This window comes from Ischnura elegans, chromosome 9, assembly GCF_921293095.1.
Source record: "Ischnura elegans chromosome 9, ioIscEleg1.1, whole genome shotgun sequence".
Classification (NCBI taxonomy): Eukaryota; Metazoa; Arthropoda; class Insecta; order Odonata; family Coenagrionidae; genus Ischnura; species Ischnura elegans.
The window spans coordinates 79,479,036-79,499,088 of record NC_060254.1 but is presented as its reverse complement, the minus strand read 5'-3'; the positions used below and the strand labels follow the sequence as shown (position 1 = coordinate 79,499,088).

General features: G+C 38.4%; 1 protein-coding gene across 1 annotated transcript in view; it reads right to left on the bottom strand.

The window, feature by feature from the left end:
• LOC124165291 overlaps nucleotides 1–20,053 on the bottom strand; it is a 687,405-nt gene that overhangs the window by 322,837 nt on the left and 344,515 nt on the right. The window contains exon 4 of the mRNA XM_046542634.1: nucleotides 9,706–9,749. The gene's annotated coding sequence lies outside the window, so the exon portion shown is untranslated. The remainder of the gene's footprint in view (nucleotides 1–9,705; nucleotides 9,750–20,053) is intronic.

Here is a 20,053-nt window from a genome sequence, read left to right as displayed (position 1 = left end):
GTCATCAAAATTGTGAGAAAATTGTTATACTCTGACGCTTTCTTTTAAAAACTCTTTTTCGAGTATGTTCTTACGTTTAGGCACTGTCGCACTTCTCTTTAGTAGAAAATGGAGTGAAATACGTTCTTTAAATGAGCTTTGGTAACAGCATTATATAAGTTCATATAGTTTGAGAATCAATGGATATTTGAGGTGGTCGGAAATTAAATAAGGGTATTTATATGAACTGAAGTATAATATCTGAAGATAAAACCACACAATAACATGTACATAAATAATCCAATGTCTAGCGGCTTGTTGGAAATATCATTTCCTTGAATTGAAAAAGAGCAATTCCATCAAAAGTTCCCGTTAGAATGTCTTCACCTGAACGGGATGGTTTACAGCATCAAGAATCAGTAGCGCAGCGAGGGGGGGATTTGGGGGATAAACCCCCCCCAAGAACTCAGAAAATTTTTAAAATTTTATCCATTTCACTTAATTGGATAAATATTACTTATAGAATGGGTAATGATAATTAAAATATCCCTCAGAAAGCCGTCAAACCCCCACTTTTGAACTATTTATCTTAAATATTTTCTGGGGGATGGCACCCGCACCTCACGTATTTTCATACCCGCCAATTTTAGTTGCTCCTAAACCCCCTTGCCTAAATTCCTGCGAGCCAGCTAAGAACCATCCTCATGCGGCAGATATCTCCAAGCATGCATAAAGAGTACATTCAAGCAGCAGCATGTACTGAAGATCTCATTTTCGGGGATGGCAAGATCAATGTGAGGATAGTTCATGTAATTTCAAATAAGGAATCTATATGCTAAAATATATTTAAAATAAATGAGGCATTAAAAATTAAGGAAGCACGATAGTACTATTAGATGGATAGGAAGTAGGTTCTACGATTGCCCAAAGGAGGAGGCGCGTATAGTTAGTAGAGTACTTCAGCTCGAATAAAACGAGGCTATAAAGATCGGAGGGGTAGGGTTAAGGGGTTCAAATCCCCCAAGAAATGTTTATGGTATACGATCTAAGCTCCAAATGAAACAAACCCAAAATGCATTCGCTCTCCAAGTAAACCCCCATCAAATAGTGGCCTGGAAACAGCATTGCTAAAAAAACTTCTCATTCCGGAGGGGGGGGGGGGGGGTCTGGGCCCCCTTTTTATGCCCCTAATTGATTTTTCCACCGCGTCCTTTAACATTTAGCTTTTTATTATTCTTTTTCATAATTTCGGATTTTGTACCATTTTGTATCTTCCCTCCAGTGACAAGCAGAGCGTCAATCAAGGAAGTTCGGTCGGCGACACAGCATGGTGAATACGACAAAGCGTGTGAGAGAAGAATTCAGGATGGAACCTGTAATGATGACGGAACACCTCCTTTTAAAAGCGAGCGGAAGGAAAAATTATCATCCCCGCAGGTTGCCTTAAACACTTCCGACGTCGACCGCCGTTTTAAGTCTTTCAACATAAAAGCTACGATAAAAGCAAATGGCTACGAAAGAAAGCCACAAAAAATATGGAATGGGTGAAATATGTACATGAGAAAGCTTTATATATCGTACTTCTTAACGAGAGTAGTGGATAACTCTTCGCGGGCTTCATTTTTTTCTTCTCCTAAACTTAAAAATATACATTGTTCCAGAAATGTCATTTTTGGGAATAATGATAAATGTATTAAATCCAAATGATTAAAACCAACCCAGTTGCAATTTTATTCCACTTCCCCATTGAGAAAATTTGTCTGTAAATCCAAAAAAGTTCATTACCCTATAAAAGAAATATTACAATATTATGAAGTTGGTGGCGAAAATGACCTGATGATATGGCATTAACCGGCTAAATAATGGTCAGAATGTCATTAAATGTTGAGGAAATCCTATGTTTGAACGAAAATACATGATGAAGTACATCAGATTATAAGTGTTAGGGATGGGAGACTACTAGGTCTTGAGGGAATTATGGGTTCTATCACAAAATGTTTCTAATTTACCACAAACTGCATAGATTTTTGTTCTACGTTTTGTATAATTAATTAGGAAAGTTAGCGGAGAACCACCGTTCATATTTCCTACTCAAATAACATATTATTTCTTTAAGAATCAATATAAATTACCAAAAAATTGGTAATGCCTATATAACAAATTTAAGAGACGATTTACCACACGAGTAGCACCTATAAAAAATTAAGAAAAAAAGATAATCCTTCATTTCACCAGAATTATCGAAAATAAATCTGATTTTTACCAAAAGGCAAGACCGTGAGCGATTCCTAGATTCCCCACAAGTATTCTCGTATTTTGCATTCGTGTTTCTTGCAGTATTTAATTAAGAATCAATATTTATTCCTCAATAATTGAGGGTGTCAAATGAACAAAATTATGAGATGATTTATCACACTAATGTCACCTATACAAATATAAAAATACTTTCTTTTCTTCTACTGTAATTTGTCGAAAATAAATTCGATTTTTACGGGCCCCAAGTATTTCCGTGTTCCGGATATCCGTATTCGGCACAATATTTCATTTAGAACAAATATCAATCCTCGAATATAAAAGAATTTAAGAGACGATTTACCAAACGAATTTCCCATACACAAAATAAAAAACAAACATTTTTTCTTTCCCTCCACTTCATTTTGTCGAAAACAAATCTGATTTTTACGGAAAGGCAAGGGACCTTGAGGGATTCTTAGAATTCCCACAAACCTCAAAAGAAAAAAGGACCGACCGAGTGTAACGTGAAACTCACGAACGAAACACACGAAGTCTTGGACACGCGTTTTACAGGGTCACGCCCGATGATCGGAGAAAGGCTCTCCGGCGTGATATTCGGTGTCTCTCTCACACACTCCGTTTAATCCGCCTTTTCCATTACGTTCCTCATTTCTCTCACGCACCAAAGCGACAGGGGAAAAAATATGTCCCACGTCCTTCAATCCCTGGCTTGGTACACTCAAGGAGATCCAATCCAACCTCTTCTTTCGCGTAAAAGGGGAGATTTCGCAAAAAAAAAGGCCGCGCGAAATGTTCAAATATCAATGCGCCATTGTGACCAAAATTCTTTCGCTTCTCGCCTCGCACATGCGCGCGCTGTTCCTGAAAATTCTCTTTAAAAATATGGAATCGATTAATTCGCGAGAAGCTCGAGGAAAAAAAATGTGTCCTTTAGCTAGATGAGAGAGCTGATGCAGGGTCGAGTTCTTTCCCGGCGTGAGCTATTACTGGAGATCCCAGGATTTTTCCTTCAAATGATACATCCTTCGGACTCCATTTAATGTGGATATGAGTTTGAAAGCAACTAGCGGTGACCTAAAAAACAATCATGAGGCTTAACACGACACTAAACTTCTTAATATGTAATAAAATGCATGATTCCAATTATTTTTTAATAATAAACAATATAATTGATGACATTGCGCATCAAAACAGTATTAAAGGGGTCAAATAATGGAACTAAAAGATTAAATTCCATTGGCAGTTTATACGATTCAGGAAAACCCTACATAATTACCTTGTATGATGTTAGGCACGATATGGTGGAAGTTCGCAATATTATTAAAATGAGACATTGCAATATTTCCACTTAGTTTTATTCTTACACAACGCGTTTCATCGTTACAAACAACACTTGATAATGTTGCTTGTAACGACGAAACGCGTTGAGTAATAATTAAACTAAGTGGAAATATTGCAATGTCTCATTTTAATAATACTACTTAATTACATTAAATCCACACAGAATTACCAAAGTAATGGTTTACTAGATTTACCTCATCTATCATAATATTTCTATTTGGTGAAACTTCGGTACGTTACTGGGATTCTGTTTAATTTTATAAGATGGGTAATCTTAATTTTGAAGGTATTACAGCAAAAAACAAGAAATAATTAGGCTAGGCTATTTATCCTAAAATAGACGTGTATGCATATTTTGTACCTGTATCATATTTCAGTGTGGGAAATCGAGGGTCCTATCTCTGTAATAGAGTCGCCTTTTCATAGCGGCTTCATCTCGGAAAACCTCTTTCCGCTACACCTCACGTACTGTCGCCGAGCAAGGCGGCGGGTAGCGAGATATTTGAGTGCATATGGGAGGAAGTCTTCGTTTCATCCCCATATGCCCTTGCGAGCCGCCAAACAGCCTCCAGAAAGTCGTGAGATGCGAGACGCGGTACCGGTGCAGCAGCTATACCTTCCTGCCACTATACAGCGCCCACCACTTCCGACGACTCGGCTGTGTCCTTGGGTCTAAGACGCCACGCACCACCTACTGATAAGAGTACATGCTGAGCCCCCCAGGATCGCTGGCTCCTCGTATACAATGTGTATTCATAGTTTAGTCCGAAGAAAAAAATACACAACTTGGATCTTGCTGGTTTTTATAATCCTATGTCACTTCATCTCTGGTTGATATGTTGCTGAAGCAAAAAAGGAAAGATAATTGAAGGTTCCACAATTTAATAAATACTGCGACCGGTTTCGAATACATGGTATCATCATCAGGCTATAGTATCATCATATGTATTCGAAACCGGTCGCAGTATTTATTAAATTGTGGAACCTGCCATTGTCTTTCCTTTTTCGTTTCATCATGAAGGAGTTCCATCATGTTTCGCCTGACACGATTGATATGTTGCTACCTGCTTGTTTATTAATTTGATGCTCTGTATCGATATATTATATTGTTGATTGCAGTTTCTATTTTGAAGTAAAAGAAAGAGCATCTTTGTTCTTTACCAATAGAAGATGTGTTTTTATTGCCCGCTGAAGTTAATCGTAGTCCATCGCCATCTTACCTAAATAGTGCATAAAAGAAGCTGGATCGGCTAACGGGAGGTATCCAAAATGACGAGATCAGAATTCACCGTGCAAAGTACCCTTTCTCCATTGAATATTTCCACATCATCACAAACATAATACACAGCAAGCCGCCTACATGGGCGTGTGGCGGGGGGTGTAATGGAGATTATAATGACCATCGAAAATCATAAAAATCACGAAAATCCCTTGAAAAATGATTCTACGATTATTATTAGTTCTGAATTTAAATTGGTAGAGTTCTGAATGCTACACTTATTGGTCTGGAAATCTATTCCATGTAGAATAATGAGAGGGAAGCATTTGTATGGCTCACAAAATTTCATTATTAACCTACCTAGGATTCGAACCTTATGTCGTCTTCAAGGAGGACCTCAGCATCATGCGAACAAATTTACACAATTGTTCGAGGCAGAGGATGGCGCTCAGAAATTAGGAGGGGAAGGAGTAGGTATTGGACAATACTCTCATTGTAAAAGAGCTTATGTGTCCTCAACTTCGAACCAAAAACGTCACCTCTCTGTCCTGGCGAGAGTTGTCAAATACTTCTTGCACCCCCTCCCCCAATTTCTAAACACCACCCTCAGCCTCCACATATTGTATATCTGCATGCGCCATCTTCATGGTGTATACACATGGCAGAAGTTGCCGAAAAGTTGGTTCATAAAAACATTCTATGGATAATGCAAATGTTTTTATGTCATCATTAAACCTGCCGCACAAGTCCACAAATATCGCCGTCTACTCTAAGGGCTTGGTCACACGGTACATTATTACGCACGGGAATGCATGAACGATTTTGGTGAACTGGAGCGGAGCATATACGAACGCATGAACCAAATTAGAACAGGAACAATTCTCTTTTCATTCGTTCGCATGACATTAACATGAAACATGACATGCAATTTTGACATACACAGTACAGTAACTCGTGTGAGAGGAGGTTCAGTTACTTTTTTCCGCGACTTTCGTCACTATCCGGAGTGGAAGTGGTCTTTTTTAGTTGAAAATCGTCTTGAATGCGCTAAATTAGTGGTTTATATGATTTAGAGGCTCAGTTACATATTAATGCCGCGAACTTCCTCACATCGCATAACTATTTAGTTCATTTCTTATCCGGAAATATGATAATAATATAGGTGAACACAACAATCCACATCTGTGAAGCACACGGCTGTGGCACCCAAATACAACATGAAAACTGCCTGAAATGGATTTTGGTTCCATGTATTGAAGCGGCAGATTGTGCATGAAATACTACTCGTTGAGATACTGTACTGTGTAATCAGGCCTTTAAGTTCGTAAGTTACACCAAGTTAAGTTATTTGGAACGGGGATTTTAATTGATCGCAGAGTAACAATTATGGCTTGCGTCCCTTCCACGTGCTTTGAAGAAGAGTTTGCTGCCTGACGTAGAGGCGTGAATGACGGGAGGAATGGGAGTACCCGATAGCAGATGGGAGTTTTCCCGCGTTTTTACCGATGCGGAGGTCGTCCTATTGTTTCTCCACTCCCCGCGCTCCTACCAGGCAACGAGATAAATAAAGTAGAACAAAAGAGGGAACGCGCGTGCATTCTGTAACGCAAATAGTTGCCAAGCGACAAAAGATTGACGCCTCCAGCCTTGCGTCGTTTTCACAGTCGCCCTGTTGTGAGCACAAAAACATTATAGTCTCAGCGTGGACTGTACTACTCAAGGGACTGTTACTTTAATTTATTACAGAACTTTGTGACTGTTCCAACGTTAAAAGGCCCTTGTACAACATTTTAAATTGCATTGTTTTTTATATTCGATTTTAAATTCGCCGTATTTCGTTTTAGTCCCTGAAATAACATCTGTCAACTCATCTGTTGCCATCTTTTATGAACGCCTATGTAAACGATGTACCATACCCAAATTATGATGCGTACCATTTATGCAACTAAGCAAACTGTTGTCGCAGCGCTTTCGTCCATATGTGGGACCAATAACGGATCCAGAATAGGGACAAGGGGAGGCTAAGTGGAGGTTAACCTACCAGCAGTAGTGGGGGTCCGAAAAATTACAATTCTATATAGTGTAAATTGAATACCTAAAGGGGGGGAGAGGGGCTATTGCCCCATTAGATTTTGGTTAACCCCCCCCCCCTCCCATAGATCCGCCACTGAGTGGGATTGTTTAGAATGTTAAATAAGTGAAAAATCCTAATTTTTGTGCAAGTCCGACAAAAACGGGAATAAATTCGAAACTGTCACCGAAAAGTCATAAAGGCGTTATAACATGTACGATGGGTAATACTCAAAGGGACACAATCAAAGGAGGCACGCAAACATGGCGGTTAAGCGTTATATCTGTTGCAGTTTCGCGCGCATTTTATTCGGCGGCGCCACCAGGCAGCTGCATCTCGTTCAGTTACTTTTTTCCGTAACTTTCGTCACTATCCGGAGTGAAAATGGTCTTTTTTAATTGACAATCGTGTCGCATGCGCTAAATGAGTGGTTTATATGATTTAGAGGCTGAGTTACATATTACCGCCGCGAACTTCCTCGCATCACATTGCTATTTAGTTCATTTCTTATCCGGAAATATGATAATAATATAGGTGAACACAGCAATCCGCATCAGTGAAGCAGACGGCTGAGGCACCCAAATACAACACGAAAATTGCCTGAAATGGATTATGGTTCCATGTTTTGAAGCGGCAGATTGCGCACGAAATACTATTAAGCTCTTTTGTAGTATATTCCATAGAAATGGCTAGGAAGTAACGCATACGAGTCCGATGAATGCAAGTCGAGAATAAAACCTGACTCGTAATGATTAGGTACATTATAAACACCTTTAGTTACGTCGTCAAGCAGTTTTCTTCAGTTCTAGATCTTCTTACGGACAAAAGAAGCCGAGAAATACACCGTATGAAGGTTTTGAAAGAATATTACTATCTTATTAGCTCTTGATATTATGGTTTATGTTCTCTCCGTACGCCAATGCTGTATGATTGTTTTGATTTTACCATCACTCTGACGGCCATGTTGGAAATTGACGTCACTGACAGCAGCGCCGCCATCGGTCATTTGAGTCTCGAATAGGATACAGATGAAAGGTAGCGCCGCGAGTGGCAATTTTGAAATCTGATTTTAAAGCGCACGGAGCAACAACAATTCTAGCGGGGAACTTGAGAATCCTGTGCTAATATTAATTTCCAACAATCACCAAGGTTTTGACACTCATAACATGGCAGCGCGAGAAAAAGCACGCTGTTTTAGCTTCAATTTTCCCAGCAATCGGGAGCTATAGTGCTGCCCCTGTGTTGTGACGTGAGCTCTCCATTGTTGCGGTGCTTGAAAAAAACCGTGTCGACCTCGCGACGCGCGAATTGTCGCGGAACGCATAATGCAGCGCGCGCGACCCTTATTCAAGAGTCTCAAGTCCACTAAAAGAGCCGGGGAGAAGGAAAACTGAGATACGCTCACAATTTCTCCGAGGAAAAGAGAGAATGCGATTTCTAAAAGCATCGCTTCGCACCTCTTATCGTCTCTCCTGCTGGTGAAAGGATTTAAATGAAACACCGGAGGCGAGGTTAAAACTAGCAATGATTGCGTGTTTTGCCTGAGAAGCACTCAAAGCAAGCGACATGGCGGGACTTGACGAGAGTGGAGCGGCAATAATCTTGAAGGGCTCTTTTGATAACTACTCCCAAAAAAATGTACATTTTTTCGGCAAAGTATCAAAGTGGCGTAACCCCTTACCTAAAACGGGAAATTTTTTTGCCCTTTTATATGGCTAACTAACGTAGATTAAGTTATTCAGTATCTTCTCTAGCGACCACTTGATGCATTTAAATATTGATTTTAGGTCATCCAAATGCTAATTTTTTTTAAGTTCTATTATTATATTTATTTCACTTATTACAAGAGTTGGAGTATTCATCTAAATATGAAGTAGTAATAACAATGCACCCATATAACAATTTCTAAAGCAAAAATCCCTCTTAAAATGAAATCTATTTTGTTAAATAAGCTGTGAGATGTAAGTGTTGTACCCTCACATGATTTTTTCTACTTATAACTGAAGGTGGACTTCATTAAATTCTGAAACTTCGGCAAAGAATTATTTTAAATCACTCAAACTGATGAACTACACTAAGTATTTTTCATGGATTTATTGAACTATTCTTCTCTAACGATTACACTGTCATGACTAGGTACTGTCACGCAGGTAAAATCTTCACCTGACGAAATTGAATATCAATACCAACCCATTAAGTTATGATGGAAAATGATGGCATTCATTAGGATTAGCTAATAATTTAAACAGTATTTGGATACTTCTCCACCAAACTTGGGAAAAGACATATTCCTCTTCAAATTATTCATGCGTATACCATAATGTGGAAATATAACAAAATATTAAGTACGAGTCAGGAAAAATGGAAGTAATTTAAAAGCATGTCTGACTGTCTCTGTCTAAAATTCCGATGGAGTTTTACGCAATATATGTAAAATCCAATGTTTTTATTGCGCTCGTTTGCTTGTCATTGAATGGAGCGAACTTTTCGATTGTACATTGTTTTGTTTGTTTATAGTTAGTGGTGACCAAGGAAAGCAGATTGCTTCAGACGTTCACGTACCTTTATCGACTCAACAAGCATATAATTTGCATTTACAATACCCACCTTAGCCCACCAATTTTCTTGTAAGTTGATTTTTATTAGATTATGCGTACTTCTTCAGCGCGAAAACAGTACCCAACTTACGAGACTTCATCGGTGAAACATATTTCACGTCCACGACACATGTAGCGGTAACCGCGTTTTTCAAGCGCATAATTCAAATTAAAAAATCAAAGCTAATCACAAATAAAAATATTCACGCCGTACATGCAAAGAATTCTTAGGGACTTCTCACCTTATTTTCTGCTCAGAGGAATTAATAAACGCCTCCAGGTCAATCTGAAATGAAAAACGAAGGATGTTAGGGCCAAATAATGGTAATATTGAACTGTCGAGACATTGCAGAAGTTAAAGCTCCCCATTTATACCTCATCTTCATGGAGGGAGTCGGAAAAAGCTACCTAATTGGATAGATTTTGTCAGCACATTAATTTTCAGTATTTCTATTCTCGAGGAGAACATCGATTCGTATTCATGGTTTGAAACTTTAAGGTAATTTTAACAGTTTTCCATTTACGCATACTTAGTATCATTTTCGAGATAATATGGAAGAAATACTGCTGATTAATATGCTGACAAAATCAATCCATATAGGTAGCTATCCACCTTCAACGCCAGAAGCAAAAATAACCAATCCTATAAAACATCGAACTTAGGTAACTATGGAACAAAGGTAACGAGATCGTACCTTCCTTTCCAAAACACCTTATATAGAATCCAACATTTGGAGTAGGATTCTAAGCATCAACAATACTAACTATCTTAATCTCAACAATCTTAATCAATCTATTTTTTCAATAGTGAAATTCAATTAAGAAGACTGATGTTACGATAGAAAATCAAAAATAATAATTAGATACTTTGTTATATGCATTATATACTTTTTTAATGTATATTTTCATTGAAAGAAAGAGAAAAGTAAACGGCAGAGAACCTTCTGATGGCTCTGAAGGACTCAAAATGTTAATGAAAAAATAGCCATTGAGAGCACTGTGTTCCAGAATTATCACAAATTTTAATCTCGTATCTGGCGATAAAATACATCGATCCATTGTTGACAACACCAGCTGCAAAAAGAAAGGTCTCCATCTGTGAAGGAATGAGAATCAAGAATATGATAAATGTCCCAAATTACATTTTCAGTTTCTTTTAACTGTTTGACTGAATCCACATCTGCTACTGAATTACAAGGAGTATCTGTATTTTATTAATGCAGAAACAATACCATCGCAAAACTAAGAGATTGAGCAACACACGTCTTAAAATCGTGAATTTTTATATTGCACAAAAAAACGAAGGTTTTTTGAAAAACAAAAATTTTATTCAATTTTATGGAGGTGACGCATTGTGGTTGGATTCATGATGTATGAGACCAATGAAAAATATCTGGCCGTGAAAAGAATTAACAGGAATACAGCATTCATAATAGACTAGGGATGGTCGGATCGGATACCTCGGATCCAAATATCCGCGGATATTGCCCTTAATCGGATACATCGGATCCAAAGTCGCGGACGACATCGGATCTGGATCCGAAATTTTAAATATGTAATACCTTCAGTGAATGCAACGCCCCATTAGGGTGGAAAGAGTTCCGATTCTTTCTTTGAATGCGCCGTCGCATGCGATTCTTGTCCTACTCATGAACCGTTTTGTTTGAAAGCTCTAGCAGAGGTTACATAGGAGAATTTCAGCCGTGGAAAATAAAAAAGACAAAATACGACTGGCACATAGTGCGACTCTTCCCAAGAGATTGAACCATCATCGGGGGAATCTCAGCGTCAGGAATTTGAAAATGCATTTGGATCCGAAAATATCCGATCCGAAAGATCCGGGTCCGAAAATCAAGGATCCGATCCGAATCTGGGTCCGAAAAAAATCCTGGATCCGTCCATCCCTATAATAGACCTATCAATAATTTACTCAATGAAACAAGTTTAGTATTCAATATTATGCGAGGCAATTTATCATTCCCAATCACCAGAAAGCCTACATTTAACTGCAAAGCAAGAGTCGATGAAAAGAAAGGCGTTTCTGTGGTCAATGGACTCCATTAAGAGGCGTAGGAGTCTTTCATGGGTCTCTGAAGCAACCCGGGTGGCTAGATCGCCAATCAAGGAACGCGAACGCAAAGATTTACGTGGCTATTATTCCTGAATGGAATAACCGCATTGCTTGAGGGTGCAGTCGTGGCCGAAAGTTGCAGAACTTTACGTAAGCACAGTATTTAAGAACAGTGAACATCGATGAGAGTCAAATTGAGAGGGTATTATTTCAGATTATGCGGTCATATAAAAAAATTATTAAGGGGATGGCAGAATAGGGTGGTTTCCCAATATTTTTTTATTGCCTACATCGAAAGATTATTACTCCTGGAGTACGTTTTTCACGCTTTTAGATATTTAAATGGCGATATATATTTTTCGCGATTAAATGAAAGGTGAACATTTTCAAGCGCACGAAAACGCGACGGGTAAGTATTAATGCCGGGAAAACTCCGTGTGACGTCGTTCTGGTTCCCGCTGCCGCAAGTAAGGTGACCTTGGGCCGAGGCTTTGAGCGCTGATACGACGCAGGATGCTAGCAGGTAGCAGAGTACCACGCTAGCTGGTAGCGCTTGGCTTAAATAAGGATTATTATTCCCCTATCAAATGAAAGAAACTTTCCGACATTAGGCTCTTTCAATAGGTGATTATTAAGACATGTTTTCCTGAGCTCTGTGCCTCATGCATGCATTGGTAACCTCAGACGATGTAAAACTCCTATCTACTCGTATAGAAACTAGGTCCCTGCGACGTCACGTGGAGTGGAATCGCATGGGCGCCAATCTGGTCTTTTTCAAATGAGATTAAAATTGACCGCTGCCATTCGTCTAAACTGGGATTTCTGAAACCAAATAATTTGTATATTATGAAAACCCTAATGGTGGATAACGAATAGCAATCAATGCATTTCGTTTTCTTTGATGAAGGAAACTAACCTATTCCGTATCCTTAGATATTCCTCCGCAGAGAAGAGCATAGTCGGAAGTGGTCAAACCAATGACGCCAAAGGCGAAGTTTTTGTGATTACGTCTAAATTTCGGAGCGTTATTGCGCCTAATTGTATGATGAAGTCCTTATTTCCACTATGTTCTTCGGTAAAACTTCAACTAAACTACCTATTATTTTCCAGTTTTTTTGTTAAATTAGGCATTTCAAATGCAATGCTTCGTTTAATTGGAAGCAGTTGTGGAGTAGAGAAATAACGTAAGAATATATAGATATGTTCGCGATTAACGCGATTTGAAGCAAATAATTTTCTCGTACGTCACTTAAAAAGTATTTGATCATCAAAGACGACATGCATCGAGATAAAAAGAAGAAAAATCAAGGTTCGTAGAAAGATGAATATGCAAATATCTCGAACTTATAAGAGAAGAGTTCTGCGTCAATTTAAAGCAACGTGAGCACCATTTTGAAGTGTTAAAAGTAAATCGATTTCAATTACAGCATTCATTTTTCTTGTCCCTTGGAGTACGCTAATGAATAAGAATACGCCATGTTTTAATTGTTTTCACCAGGTTATCATACATTTTAATGTGGCCAAAAAAGTTGTGCTGTCATCTCCTTTGTTCTCTAAGGCTTTTAGAATATTTCGTTTTTCTCCTGCACTTCTTAGCATTTCCTGGTTATTTACTCGGTAAAACCATTTAATTGTATTATTCCTCTGTAGCACCAGTTTTCGAACAGCCCCACTCTTTACTTCTATGGACTTATCAACTTCCAAGAACCGGCCGTACAAGGCTGAAATTAATATGTAAAATATGCGTAGATCCGTACCATAAAGTTGGAACCTGTCTGAAAATGCGGATTTAAAATGCATACTCCAGAAAATATGACATAGCAAGCCTTTATTAGTCGCCGTCAATCAACGAGGAACAATTAGAAGAGGATATAATATGAATCAAAAGTCTCTAGTTACTCTGTGACTTTTCAAGAAAATGAAATATGTCTATTTCGTTTCTCGGACCAGTTTCCTTAATAGATACAGAAAATCAAGTCGCGAGCGTCGAGAAAAAAATATAAAGAGATCTCTCCTATCTCGAATGAGACAGCTCGCGGGGAAAAGTGAATCAATTGCCGGTCACGGGCGTAGGATTGACGTTGAGGCATGGAGGAGGCGCGGGTATCGCATGAAATATGAAACGGATTGATATAAATTCCTAGCATCAATCGCTATCCGGAGACTCGCGCGCACAGAACCAAACACTTATTTCCACTAACTCACTGCAACACTGCAGCTGCTGCATTTTGATTGATTTTTGCGCAGGAAGGCGACACGGCTGGAACGGTTTGCTCCAGAAACGCCGGTTTTAATAGAGGAATTCTGCGCTCTCTCGCAACGTAGGAAAAATATTTCTTTTTCAATTCGCATTACCACTCATTACCATTGAGTTCATCATTAGGAACACTTTACGTGATCCCGTATATCTTTTGATTCATATTAAGTTGATTCCATCTGATAAATACGTTGTACCCAACGCAAGGGAGCCGAATTGCTAAAGATGGACGAAGCAAGAAAGAAACTGTCAGTAGAAAATCACAGGCAACGAGGGATTTCAGCAAAAAAAGAATCTTATTACAACTGAAAATTCAAGTGAAAAAGTAAGTAAACAATCATTGGAAGGTAATTATAGAGCAGGTTTCTCTATGGAACGAGATTTGGACGTTGGTATGTGCAGGGAAGTCAATAGTGCAATCATTCGAAATGTGGTATTACCGAGGAATGATGAAGATATAATGACTATACCGAGTAAGTAAGGAGGAAGTGCTAAGAAGAGTGGGAGGAAAGAGAATTTTTCTAAAAACCTTGAGGAGAAGACGGGACAACTTAGTTGGCCACATTATTAGGTATGATAGCCTGATGAAAACAACCGTAGAAGGACAAGTGGAAGGGAAGAAGGGCAACGGACGACCTCGAAAGAGTTACATAGAACAGGTTATAAAATATCAAAAAGAGAAGAAATACCTACGTAGCTATGAAAGCGCTAGCTGATAGGAGAGAGTAATGGAGAGCTGCGTCAAACCAATCTTAAACCTGAATCATTTTCTTTCGTCGCGAAAAGTGACCACTAGAGCGATCGCTTCTCGCGACGGGAAAAGTGGTCGCTCTAATGATCATTTTTCTAAATCACACGGTCCCTCCCGCCGTCGCCTTTCGCATCACTTCCGATATCACAGCTCGTTGTCCCGCAAAACAAAAATATATAGCGTGTTTGTCGTTCCCACGATTGTCAAAACGTTGCGCTGCAATCGCTCCATACGGGAATGCGTTCTGATTGGCTGATATGGGGATTTAGTGACGGTTTAAGTGACGGGGAAAGCGACCGGACGAGTGATGAAAAAAGCGATGGGAATCCTCAACATAGGAATGATCGCGAAAAACAATTACCGTCGACGATCATTTGCGAGTGATCACTCGAGTGATCGCGGTTGTGATCACTCGGAAATGACGGATAAAATAATCGCGTGATTCAGGCTTTGTGATTGATTGTTGACTGATGATGCTGATGGTGATTACCTATGCAGAGATTAGCTAAAACCCATGGCATCATATCTTTTTGGTTTTGAACATCGGGTTAGTAACTCACTTTTAATTAGAGAGAAAGACATTTTGATGATGATTGAAGAATTGTACAAATTAAAGAAATCTTCAAGAAATGATATATTATTAAAAATTTCAATTGAATTTTGAAGCATTATTCTTGAAAGCATTTCTCATTACGGAAAAGGTCTTACTAGTCTCGTAAAACTGGAAAGGATTCACATTTACATTTCGCATCAATCCTCAATTTTTTTCAGAAAATTCATGCATCTATCTTAAAAACGGCAATATAAAATATTATGAAGCAGCCGTGAAATGATCAGACTTCATATAAATGTGCACATGAATCTGATCTTTGAATGTTGTCCGACGTACGTCAAGGTCAAGGCCTGGTCAAGAAGTATGAAAATTTCCCACCTTAGAATTTCACATTGGTCTTGAATTGACTGGTGAAAAGATCTTTTAAGAAAGATGCAATATTTCACCCATTAAATGCAATCAAGTAAAATCAGCGTCGTAAGAAAGAAAGCCGACATTCCAGTAGTTACGGATATTTCTAGAATATGCACTCTTTATTGCGTCTTTTATATTGCGGCTTCGTATGGAAATTAAACGATATATATATATATTAAATTACGAGCGTTATTAAAATCAATAAGTTTCAGAAACCAGTATTTTCCTACACCACCTTAGTTCTTTTATATTTTCAGTTGCAAGTTTCGTTCATAATATTGAAGCATGACAACTGTGATACTTACCCAGATCATGATCAGCGCAATTTTATGTATATAATAAACTATCTTAAGTGAAAATCCACATGAGACAGAAAGGTTGATTTATAATTTTTATGACGCCTGGTTTGTTTTTTATAAATCGAATAAAAGTCATCTTCTATGTTAGCTAAAAACATCAATAAGAACGAACAATGAGATCCTGAGAACAAAGAAAATGGTGTTACTAAATATATTTTACGCGAAAAAGGTGTCTTATCACGACGAAAACGGAATATATTGTTATACCTACTTCGCAGAAAAATTTAAACTATTCAAAGGAGACGAATTTCATTTAAAACATGAAATGAAGACGTCCGTTGAAAAGAGTCTAAGATGAGAAGAGCAGGATATACGCTACAACTCATACGAGTGGTTACCAAATGCTTTTGCGGCAAAATAATAGCAACAGACGAATCAGACTTCACTCAAAAGTATCAAAGAGTGACAGATTTTTGTGCAAAAATATTTTTAAATCAAACGGTGAAAAAAATAGCTGCACCTGCGTATAAACGCGATGCATCTGCTGTCCATGCGAACTTATTTCTTATTAACGAGGTTCTGAAGATGCACTGGCAACATAGAAAAACTCACTAAAAATTTGAAAATATTCCTTAAAATTCAAGGAGAACCCGTTCTTCCTTTTCAACCCGAAAACACCTCACTGGAATAAAAGAAAAACTCGAGTCAGAGTAGACGCACCAGAATAATCAATAATCCCTTTCTGTGACCTACACAGCAAGCAAGCACTTGCAGAATGAGCTAATGGCGACGCCGGGTGCTTTTCCTGCGGCAACGTTTCATCATAAATCACACTAAATGAAGATGAGACCCTTGATTGACAACAGATGAATTTACTTAGCAACACAAACGTGAAGGCGCACCTGCGTTGATGTGCAATGTAAAATTCGCTACTTCCACCTCGTTACGGAAGACGGTATAAACCTCTCGCTGCGAGTCAGTGACACGCATATGATATCGAGTCATCCAACAATAATCGAATTAATAGCTTTTATAATAAAAAATATGAAACCAGTTCTACGAAAAAAAGTTTTATTAATTAAAATTAGTGCTTTTTGCTAAAATACTTGTTCACCAATTTGATTTTATTGTTTTCTGTGGTAGGGAATTTAAAATAAAGAGATCCATGTTTTATTTGTCTATTTCTTTAGATATTCGCAACGAAAAATGTATGTTCTTGACCCTTGCGCTGATAAGTTGATGACGTCAGGAACTCAGAGCACGCAACCTATCTTTGCTACTCCTCGGCCTTGTGGATAAGCCTCGCATGGTCCATTGCTTTCTGACTCTCTTTTGAGCGTTTCATTCCCTGAAGAAAGGTTCCCCCTGAACGACTAAAGGAAACAAAACTTTACTGACGTCACTCATCATAAGTTGGGAGATAACTTTCGCGTTTTCTTAACTACAACTCATAAAAAAATGGCAGAATGGGAAAGATATTTTTCATCGTAACCTCTCTCTCTCTCATTCATCTACCGAATCATTTCAACGAATTGTGAATTCGCATCTGAACGAAAGATACCAATTGTTATTTCTGAATAACCAATGGACTTGGCGGAAATAACGATATTTTTTGGAACTATGGATAGAACAAATAGCACCTTTTAGGGAGGAATATTTTCATTATTTACCAGTCCACGTCCATTAATATATTTTTAGTATGTATATTTATTGTAACAACAATTACGATCATAATTAATTATCCAAAGTCTACATGCCCATTTTTTTTCATGCTTCCACCAAAACGTTTAGCATGCACCTTCTCTTAATCGTATTCATAATGAAGAGTGAAAAGTGTGAAAAACCTGGGTACTCAAAATTTATCTCAGTTACCCTAGTTAAATCATTTGGATTAGATACGTTAGGTGTAATGATTGGAGTAGACCTATGAAGCAAATTCAAAATACAATTATGGGTGGCATGGTATCACAGTATCCAGCAGCAATCATATTAGGCATTTTAAGTTCAGAGTGCCTTGGAGAACGAAAAGCAGATGGTAGGATTCGAGAAGGTCCTGTAGTTTTAATAAAAGAAAATTTTCTACGCGTTTCCATGTAAAATTGTTTGATTGTTCCGTAATGAATTAAATTTCGTGAATTTTAAGGTGGCACCGAGGATAAAATACTGAATCCATACATCAATCGCTGGTCATTGGACTAATAAGGACCACAATGATATTTGTCATGATATCATCGAGAAATCAAAGCATTTCAGACATTTTTGCAGATTTTGACGTGAAATGTAAATCAATAAAATATATTTGGAGAGTATTCATTTTCCCTAACTTAACTAAGACCATCGCTAATGATTTTATAGGACGAAGCGAAACCTTTAAAAATGTTCTCATTATCAAGTAAATAAACGCGGTTGCGTTCTCGAAAACGAATTCATATAATCTATAACAAGTACCTAGAAATTTTTGATTTGGGGATCGGGTTGGTGTGGTGGCTAGAGTGTTGGCTTCCCACCCGGTGGGCTCGGGTTCAAATCCCGGCGGTGGCAGAGAATTTTCATAGACTGCCCGATCCCTGCTTGAATGTTGTGTGGAGGACATTTCAAGCGCAGCACCTCGTCCGTCGGATGGGACGTTAAGCCGTGGTCCCCTTGGCGCCTTTCGTTAAGAGCAGACTAATGCCGACGCCGGGTATCTCTCCACCCTTCCTTACCTACCCTTCCCTCATGGAGCAAATGACCCCAGCTGTCGGTCGCCTCCTCCAAATACCATACCACAATTTTTGATTTGATGACTTTGTATTTAACGCATACTAATAGAATCGACCATGAGTTAGAAGAAGGGAAATCAATTCGGTTTACCACCCAACCAACCCAATGCCAACGCGAATTATATAAGAAAAAAAGGGCTGTTTGGAAGAATTCACCCTTTTTTCCGCCGGAAATTAGAACGGAGATCTCGATAGATATTGGTGCACAGCATCAGAATCAATTCCCAGCAGGGACCGACCCTCGTATTTTTCGGCTCTTTATCACCACTCAAACAGTTGATGTCACCAGCAGGGGCCATTGGTTTCATACCTAGACTCCCAACGTGACCGTAATATGAAAATAGCCCTATAATACGGACCACCGCACCATATGGTACCAGACCTGTTTCAACTTTACCACCCTCCAGTGGCGTCGGCACAGATTCATTGAGCGAAGCGCCGATAGAAAATTTAACAGGAGTAAGAGGGGAAAAAGGTCCATTACGGTCTCCGTATATATCGATTCGTTACCGAGGCAACCGTGTAGGTGTCGACTCCGGGCAACACACTGAGGTCTCAATAAAATTTTAATTGGAGAGGTGAAAAATGCGTGAACCGTTTACAGGTGATTATAAATTTATCCCCATTCCATTAAGTAGCAAGGGAATTGTGCGCTAAATACTAAACAAAAGGCTATCACGTTTAACAGCAGCGCAAAACGGCACATTTAATGAGAGAAGGCATCGACGAGTTTCCGTGTCACACCATAAAAGCATTGAAATTAGAAATGATGGTTTTCGTCCTTAACCATAAACATTTCAGGGTAGTGTTTGAACCTTTTTGTAACCCTCGAAGACTGAAACGTCAGCAAATGTTATCTAAACAGAAAAGGAAATTCATACTTGCACAATATTATATTTATAAAAGAACTTTCTATACGACTACATGAACTGTTTTGGATGGTAAAATTTTCTGCCACACCTCTGAAAATACTCTACGACGGTTGTGTTCATTTTTACGGCAGACCAAGCTGCTTCTAACTTCAAAACACCTTTTCTCTCGCCAAATCTTTGCAGATACCCGTTGAGTTACTTAGCTAACCCGCAGGTTTTCTATTTAAGCTTTTAATTTATCAAAAATATTTAGATATGAGTATAAATAACGCAATACGAATTATATATTCACTTATTATTGTGAAATAATAATGACAAACTTTGTACGGCACAAAATTAAAAATACATATTTTTCGCGATAAAAATGCCAATAATGACCATAGTCTTATTAGGTAAAAATACATCAAACCAGAAATACATAAAAAATAAGTAAACTTGTTAAGTAGACATATAAAAAAATCTGTAGAGAATGTAAAAGTTAAGCTTGACCTCCGAAATTCAACTACTCCATCATGCTATCACACAAAGGAGTAAATCGGAAATATTAGCAATTTACCATCACAATGTATTGGTGCACCGGTGGGGACCATAAAATGCTTGATCAAATGGCA